The sequence below is a fragment of the Loxodonta africana genome, chromosome 14 (assembly GCF_030014295.1).
Source record: "Loxodonta africana isolate mLoxAfr1 chromosome 14, mLoxAfr1.hap2, whole genome shotgun sequence".
Taxonomy (NCBI): Eukaryota; Metazoa; Chordata; class Mammalia; order Proboscidea; family Elephantidae; genus Loxodonta; species Loxodonta africana.
Window position 1 is genome coordinate 44,886,049 of NC_087355.1, and position 9,169 is coordinate 44,895,217.

The following is a 9,169-nucleotide window of genomic DNA, read 5'->3' on the forward strand; positions in this document are numbered from 1 at the left end:
AAGATGAGCCCCCTAGGTTGGAATGCACTCAAATTACACAGTGGCCACAACAATAGACTTGAGCATGCCAATGATTGTGAAGATGGCACAGGATGGGCAACATTTCATTCCATTGTACATGGAGTCACCATGAGAAAAAGCTAACTCGATGGCAACTGACAACAACAGCTTTACTATAGCTCAGCTCAGACAAGCCAGACCTAGCCAACCAATATTGTTTGACCCAGCCATAACTGAATTATGCCTGACTGTGGGTTTACTAAAATTTACCCTCCCTTCAGTGACTAAATTCTTCTCCAGGATGCGGGTCGGATGGGGCTCCCAGTACAAGAATGCTGACTTGCTGATCTTCGTTCCGGAATTTAACATTGATCTACAAGGGCCTTGGACTTTTGAAAATTAATTTTCTTATATTTTTGGAATACAGAATTCTTTTCTTTTTTGGTAATGAAGCAAAGGAACGTAGGGAGAACCACCAGGAAGTCTGTCCCACGGGTCTCAGTATCAGTGGCACATTTCTTAAGCCTGACACAGGAGGGGAGAACTTATTTCTCCCCATTGTTATTCAGCTCCCTAACAAGATTAGTCTGGTATTCTTTAAGATACAATATTTACGACCACTGACTTCTGAATCTGGCAAACTGGAGTCTGAATCCAAATCCCACCACAATTCTGTGACCTTCATATTTGTCACCAACATGGACTTGGAAATCTTAGACTAGGCCCTCAATATCACAACCCGTACTCTGTGCTCATACCTGCCATTGCCCAATCAAGGGAACAAAAAAGCTAAGATGGATTAGGGGTCCTTGTTAGGGAGCTGTGAACCCCATTTGTCTGAAAATGGTACCAAGCTACCTAAGCTACTTATAGATTGAAGGTGGGAAGTGGAGTTCCCAACATTTCTTATAAATTACTTTTCTAAAGAGCTTTCCAGCTCTACTGCACCTGCCTTAAGAGCATTTTCCCATCCCTCTTCCATCCATGCTCAGACGAGGAAGTGACAGCAGTTAGCCTGTCACGAGCCTGAGTAACTAGAAGGCTGATCACCCTATTTTGTGGTATTACGAAGACTGCTAGAAAACTAAAATTAAAACCTGGTGTTGCTAACACATTATTACAAAGGAAGCCACAGAAAGTTTAAGCTCAAATATCTTTATATGTTTCTATTTAAAGAACTAAAATGCAGTTAAGTTCAGTGAGAGACCTTGAGACTAGCTTTTAGACACCAAGAAAAACACAATTTAGACATATAGTTTCTCACCAAATGGCTTCTGGGAGCATGGTGGGAACTCCAACTTCTGCTGGCAGCTGACTAGATGGTTGCCTAGCTAGTTGCCTTCATGTTTTGCAGAGCTTGCACACTTTTCAAATGTAGCCTATCTGATTGCTCCAGAAGTAGTGAAGGTCCCAGAAGTTATTTTGCCACCGGAAGTGATTATGTAGTTGTGATGGTTAATTTTATGTGTCAACTTAGCTAGGCTATTATGCCCAGTTGTTTGGTCAAACAGTAGTCTAGATGTTGCTGTGAAGGTATCGTGTGATTACCAGTAATAGTCAGTTGACTTTAAGTAAAGGAAATTACCCTCAATAATATGGGTGGGCCTCATTTAACCAGTTGAAGGCCTGAAGAACAAAAAAGAGGTTCCCAGGAGAAGAAAGAATTCTGCTTCAAGACTGTAACATAGAAATTCTGCCTGAGTTTCTAGTCTACTCTATAGATTTCAGGCTTTCCAGCCTCACAATCACATGAGTCAATTTCTTAAAATAAACCCATCTCTCTCTCTCTCTCTGTGCACACACACACGTATATCCTCTGGAGAACCCTGACTGATACAGTACAGGATTTGGGGATAGGCACCAATTCTCACTTAACTGTTTACTCTAATGGTTGAATAGTTACTCTGATGACCTCTATTTACCTAATATCTATCTATTCTGTGCCCAGCTCTGACAAAGCACTTGGCTTCTGTTACCTCAAATGTGCACAAGCCTGAAAGGTAGGTCACAATTTCCAACCCTATTTTACAGTTGAAGAAACTGGGGATCAGAGAAGTCAAATGTCTTGCTCAAGGCAGAACCAGGATTTGAATTCAGATGTGCTGACTCAAGACCTTTCCACTGTGTATACTACCCCTGGTGTGTTAGAATGTCCTGGTCACAGCTTCTACCCTGAACACCATAGCCACAATCTTTCTCTCATCACTTGGCCTTGCAGTAGCTTTACTGCCAACAACAAAAAGTGGCTTCAGTATACAACCAATTCTGTTGTACAAAAATGAAAATTAAAAAAACAACTCAAAAACGTATGCCCAAACTAGCATTGTTGCTATGAGAAAACTCGAATGCTTAAGTAGACAGCCCTATTTACTCGTATTCTCCTATGCTCTCAGGGGCATATTTATAGAAATTCGTCCAAATGGTATCGTCCAAAGGCAGTCCTCTGCATTTCAGAAGCCACCTAGAGTCACTGAGGTGCTTGTGAGGTTGAGCAAGGCAACTGGTAAGGCTAGCTTTCCTTGGCATTTTCCAGGTTTAAATCATGTCTGTCATGCTCCCTGGAGAGAAACTCTAGGGTTACTAGGGAAGACTTCTCTTATGGAAGGCTTCCAGCTAATAAAAGAAGAAATGATAGACTTAGAATATTGTCATTTTACAAACCCCTCCTGAAATAATGGATCTGGGCAGATCATTAATGGTGCCACATCACAAAAAGAGAGGCAAAAAGTCACTATGTACTTCTTGATAGAATTTTTTGATACTACTCATGAAGGGCTTTTGCTGAAAACATTGCACTTGAAACAGATCAAGCCTCCAATCTTAGTGTGTAAATCTAAGAATGTAAGAGGTAATCCCTTTGCAGTGAACGTGTAAAAAATGCAGAAACATTCTCTGTGAGGCCATTTTTTATGTCACTCCAGATAAAAGCAAAGGATGTAATATTCAAAGGTAACAGAATAAAGACTTTTCCACAGGGATCTAAGTTAATGAGGTCCATCCAGGATAAAGCTTTGGTGATTAATTTGACTCAAGGATTGATGCAGAAAGCCCAGAAGAGTATCTTGAGTCAGATACCAAATGTCCCAGCCAGACTATGTCTGTGTGAGAGACTTGAATTTTCTCATTTTAGTATTTTTAATAGAAAATTTCAAACTTCAGCAAAATTACAGAGAATAATCTATGAGTTCATGTAATCATCACCCAGCTTCAGCGTTATCAGCTCATGTCCAATCTTGTTTCATCTATGCTTCCCCTGAACCACACTACCCACCCATCCCCAGTATCTAAATTAGGGTCTTAGAAAAAAAAAGTGTTCTTATTTGGAATTCTGGTCAACTCTGGTAGAGGTGGCATGGTTTTTCCTCCACCTGGAATAAAGGTCAGACTGGCCAATTCATAAACAAGAATGTCAGCTTTGCTCTCTGTCTGACTGGCATTCAAAGTTTTTCTACTGATGAATAGGTTGGGTTTAGGAGACTTTTTCCAAGTCCATTTGTGCACAAGTTTGAAGTATCACCTTCCAAGTTACTTCTAGTATCATCTGTTTGTGGTAAATAATTTTAAGGAACTTTTGCTTCTGCCTCTTAATCATGGAAGTTTGCAAGTTGAAGAGATTGTGTCTATGGCTGCCCGCTTCAATCAGCTCTTCAAAATAATTGCACTGCAGTTTCTATCCAAATAGCTGAGTCTTTGCCTGGCTGATGCCACTCATTTCTGAGCAAAACCTGAATTAATGTGGAGGAAGATCCATTCCCCACACTGCACAGCAGGATCAATTTCAAATAAATCAGAGATTTAAGTGTGGAAAAAAGGGAGTCATTCAAGTACTAGAAGAAAACATTGGTGAATTCCTCCACAGCCAGGAGATGAGAAAATTTTTAACTACAACTCCAAATCCAGATGCAACAATGAAAATACTGATAAACAATAATATTTCATTTAAAAAATGTTTTATGGAAAGTAACCCCAAGAGAAAAATAAAAAAGAACTGATAAAATGGGAAAAACTGTATGCAACATATAACAGAGAAAGGGTTCATATCCTTAATAAATAAGGGCTTCTAAAAATAGAAACAAAAAAGAAAAAATTACAGACTAGTAGACAAGAAATATTAACAGCGGTTACAGGGAAGAAATACAAATGGCCCCTAACCATGTGGAAAAAATGTTGTACCTCACTAATGAAAAGAAAGACGTAAACCAAAAACTTTATATTTCTCACTTATCAGGTTAACAAAAATTCAAACTATATGCCCTGTTAGAGAGTCTGTGGAAACCAGTTACTCTCATACATTGCTAATGGGGACATAAAATAATACAATCCCATGGAGAGAAATTTGGCAATATTAGCAAAACTCTATTTATGCCTTGTCTTAGAAATCCTGCATTTAAGAATATATTCCATAGATATGCTGGAAAAAATTACCAAAAGATGTATGTATGTACCAGGTTATTTATTTCAGCACTAGTTATATTATCAAAAAAGTGGAAACAACCAATGTACCCACCAATAGTGTTCTGGCTGAATAAAATGTGGTACCTCCACTCAATCAACAGTGCAAAGCTCTAGAAAGGAATGAGAATTATTCCGTTATGGAACAACCTTCACGATATGTGTTAAGTGAAAAAGGCAAGGTACTAAAAGAAGCATATACATTACCAAAGTACCAAAGAAAGGGGGATGCAAATATTTATGTTTGTATGTATATAAATTATATTCACATACAAATATATATGTGTGTATGTATTTGCTTATACTTTAAAAAATAGAAGGATCAATCACATTTGTTTAAATAGTTACCGTAAAGGAAGGGAGGGAACAAACTAGACAATAGGAACAGAAGTTAGAACTTCTCTGAATATAATTTATTTTGTAGATTTGACATTGGAACCATGTAAATACTATGTATAATTGTAAAGCAACATTAAATAAAAATAAAGCAATTCCTAAAAATTGAAAGCAAAATGAAACAATTGAACTTTGGTAGTATAACCACTGAGAGGAATTAAACCAAGTAATTTTAAAACAGTAATTTGACTGCAGATCCCTAGAGAAGTAGATCTTAGGGACAAAAAGAAATCCAAAAAGGCTTAAACTATCTTCAGAAATCATAGTGTTAGCAGTGTTATTGATATTGTTACTCTGAGACATACATAGAAAAGCAAATAAGTAATGATGTTAATACATATTGTTTGGAACCAAGATTTTAGGCAGACGAAAGAAGATAAATATAAATTCAATGAAGTTTTTAATTAAAAATTCTGCAATACTAAATTAATGTGAACACATGATGTATTTTCACTTAAATTTTTTCTCCAGTTCCCTCCACTGAAAAAAGCCTAGAAATAACAACTATGTCTTTAGTAGCCCAAACCAAAACCTGTTTGCTGTTGAGCTGATTCCGACTCATAGAGACCCTATAGGACAGAGTAGAAGTGCCCCATAGGGTTTCCAGGGAGCGGCTGGTGAATTCAAACTGCTGACCTTTTTGTTAGAAGCCAAGCTCTTAATCACTGCGCCACGGGGGCTCCCTAAAGCCGCCTTCTGATCTGTAAATATTATTTTCCACAAAGGAACCAAGCCTGCTTGGACTAATTGCTGATTCCAGGTCTGGTCTGGGGTGGGAAATGTATAGTAAAACCTTCGGAAGCCAGAACCTATGTAAGGCAGAAACCTGTCAGAGAAGAAAAACTCAAGTATTTCCACTAAAACAAGTGGTAGAACAGTTGTAAACTTGTAAGACCCGGAAAACAAGGCAGCCACTACCCTGTTTGGCAATAGAATTTCTCTTATGTTACCTTAATGAGGTCACTCCCTTCCGAGGAAAAAAAAAAAGAAAATAGGCCCCCCACACCCTTTTACCTCAGTAATGAAGTCACTCCTGAGGTTCACCCTTCAGCCAAAGATTAGACAGGCCCGTAAAACAAAATGATGCTAAAGGGGCACACCAGCCCAGGGGCAAGGACTAGAAGGCAGAAGGGGACAGGAAAGCTGGTAATGGGGAACACAAGTTCGAGAAGGGAAAGTGTTGACGTGTCATAGTGTTGTTAACCAATGTCATAAAACAATATGTATACTAACTGTTCATTAAGAACTTAGTTTGTTCTGTAAACCTTCATCTAAAGTACAATTGAAAAAAAGAAAGAATATAGATGAGCAAGAGCATTGTAGAAAAATATTAAAAAAAAAAGAGGAAAACAGACGCGGAGAGAAACACACAGCGGAAGAGGCCAAGCCAAGGAGTGCCTGAGCTATAACAAGGAAAGGTCCTTCCCTAGAGGCATGCCTTGATTTGGATTTGTTGTTTCCAGGACTGTGGTACAATAAATTCCTTTTCTTTAAAACCGCTCACTGGTGGTATTTTTTGTTACAGCAGCTCTAGGTAACTAAGACGATTGCCATTTTGCAAACACCTACTGAAATAATGGAGCAACGGCTGCTACATCACAAAAAAAGAAAGAACTGGCCAGTACGTGCATCCTGATAGAAATATGTAATATTACTGGTGCAGGATTAGAACTGAAAAATTATGCCTTAATCAGATCAAGCCTTTGATTCTGGAATCTAGCTCTAACAACTAATTTACAGAAAACATTAGTCAGTGGAACAGGTTACAGGTGAAATGATACATTGAGGTTGCAATGAGCAAAATAGAAAATGTGAAAAACTCTCCAGGACAAGTGACTCAGTTTCTTTACTGTATAATATAAACTGAAATGGAAAAAAAAAGAAATAGAAGGAACCTATGGATTAAAAGAAATTTAAGAGAATCTTTGGACCTTCTTTGGGCCCTGATAGAAGCAACTCTTAAAAACAAAAGGAAAAATGACATAATTATGGAATTCTAATATTGTCAAATTTTATGTATGATAGTGACTGTGGTTTCAGTTTTTTTAAAAAAAGAGTCCTTGTCATTTAGAGATACATATAGAAATACTTATGGATGAAGTAGTTTGCTATCTTGGATTTGTCTTGGGAGGTGGGTAGTGTGGTTCAGGGGAAGCATAAAAGAAACAGGATTGGGCACCAATTGATAACTGCAGAAGATGGGTGATGATGGTACATAGGAGCTCATTCGGGTATTCTACTTTGCTTATATTTGAAATATTCTTTTAAAAAACATTAAATTGAGAAAATCCAAGTCTCACACATAGTCTGGTTGAGACATTTGGTATCTGACTAAAGATACTCCTTTGGGCTTTGTACATCTATCCTTGAATCAAATTAATCACCAGAAAGCTATGTCCTGGATGGGCCTCATTAACTTAGATCCTGGTGGAAGAGTCTTTACTAAGTTACCTTCGAATGTTACCTCTCTTGCTTTTATCCAGGGTAGACATAAAAAATGGCCCTCCAGAAAGTGTTTCTGCATCTTCCATACAATCATTGCAGTGATACTGCCTCTTGCATTGCTCAATGTTCCTGTAATAAATCCCTTTTAGAAACTTCCGAATTCTCTTAGCCATTCAACTCATGTATATTGAGAGCTTACATCACCACAGGCCCTGTCCTATGCACAGGGGGAGTTCCATAAAAGATTGCCCACATGCCGGAGGAGGTTCCAGGTGGTGGCCAGTGTGATAGCCACCATCACAAGGCTACACAGCAAGTAAGAGATTAAGGGACATTGCCACAGGGTCTTGCAGCAAGGGGCAGTTCTGTCAAGGGGCAAAAGGAGCTTGCCTGAGTTGTGACTTTTGAGCTGAGCCTTGGAGGCTGAGAAGGAATTTGCCAAATGGAAAAGAAAGAGATCATTTCAAAGTAAAATCATGTTTTCAATAGTAAGAAGACATAAAAGACTATGCCCTGTTTGGGAGACGCTATTGTTTACACACTTGGCTTGCCTTATAAGCCAGTTCAAATCCTTTTGGAAATAGGTAAAATATAATAATGTATAAATAAATAAAATTGACCTCTTTGTCCCTCTTATGTGATAATTACCTGATTTTCCATGTATGTATTAATTTACATCTTCTTCTCCTGTAGGGACAGGGTCCCTAGAGGACAGGCAGCATAGCACAGCGTTAACATGTGAGGTGTAGAGATGACTCGTTCCTCCACTTCCTACCTGTATGACCATGAGCAAGGTACTTAACCACTATGTGCTCAATCCCCTCATTTACAAAATGAGAATAGTATTACTATCTATCTCACAAGATTGTTGCCAGGATTAAAATTTTAAGATCCATATGAAGCACTTAGCACAGTGCCTGCCTATGCAAACACTCCACAAATGTTGTTGTTAGGTGCCATTGCATTGGTTGTGACTCATAGTGACCCTATCTACAACAGAAGGAGACAATGCTCAGTCCTGCACCATCCTCACAATCAGTGCTATGCTTGAGCTCATTGTAGCAGCCACTATGTCAGTCCATCTCATTTAGGGTCTTCCCCTCTTTCACTGCCCTTCCATCTTACCAAGCATTATGTCCTTCTCCAGGGACTGGTCCCTCTTGATAACATCTCCAAACATTCGCACTTCTAAGGATCATTCTGACTGTACCTCTTCCGCTACGGATTTGTTCATTCTTCTGGCAGTCCATGGCATTTCATGGTATATTCAATATTCTTTGCCAATGCCATAATTCAAAGGCATCGATTCTTCTTTGGTCTTCTTTACTCATTGCCCAGCTTTCACGTGCATATGAGGTGATTAAAAACTCCATGGCTTGGGTCAGGCGTACCTTAGTCCTCAAAGTGACATCTTTGCTTTTTAACATTTTAAAAAGGCCTTTTGCAGCAGCTTTGCTCAGTGCAACATGTCATTTGATTTCGTGACTGCTGCTTCCATGGGTGTTGATTTTGGGTCCAAGTAAAATGAAATCCTTGACGACTTCAATCTTTCTCCCTTTACCATGATGCCACAAGTGTTAGCTAGTCTTATTGTTTCCTTCTGGTCATATTGCCTGGGTACTCAGACAGCTGACCATCTTAGACTGTAGGCAAAGTTGGAAGGAACTTTTTCTGACGCCCCTTGGTGCTTAGCAAAGCACCTCACAAGCTTAGGTGCCTAGCCTGATGCACGTATGAGGGTTGTTAATTCACCTGAAGAGCTGAATGCACTCCCCACCTCTCCATGGCCTTGGCTATGCTCATGGGTAAAGAAATGTAAATGAAGACTCCTGACCTGGAAGGAAAAGTATTAAAATGTGGATATTGAAACATGGGA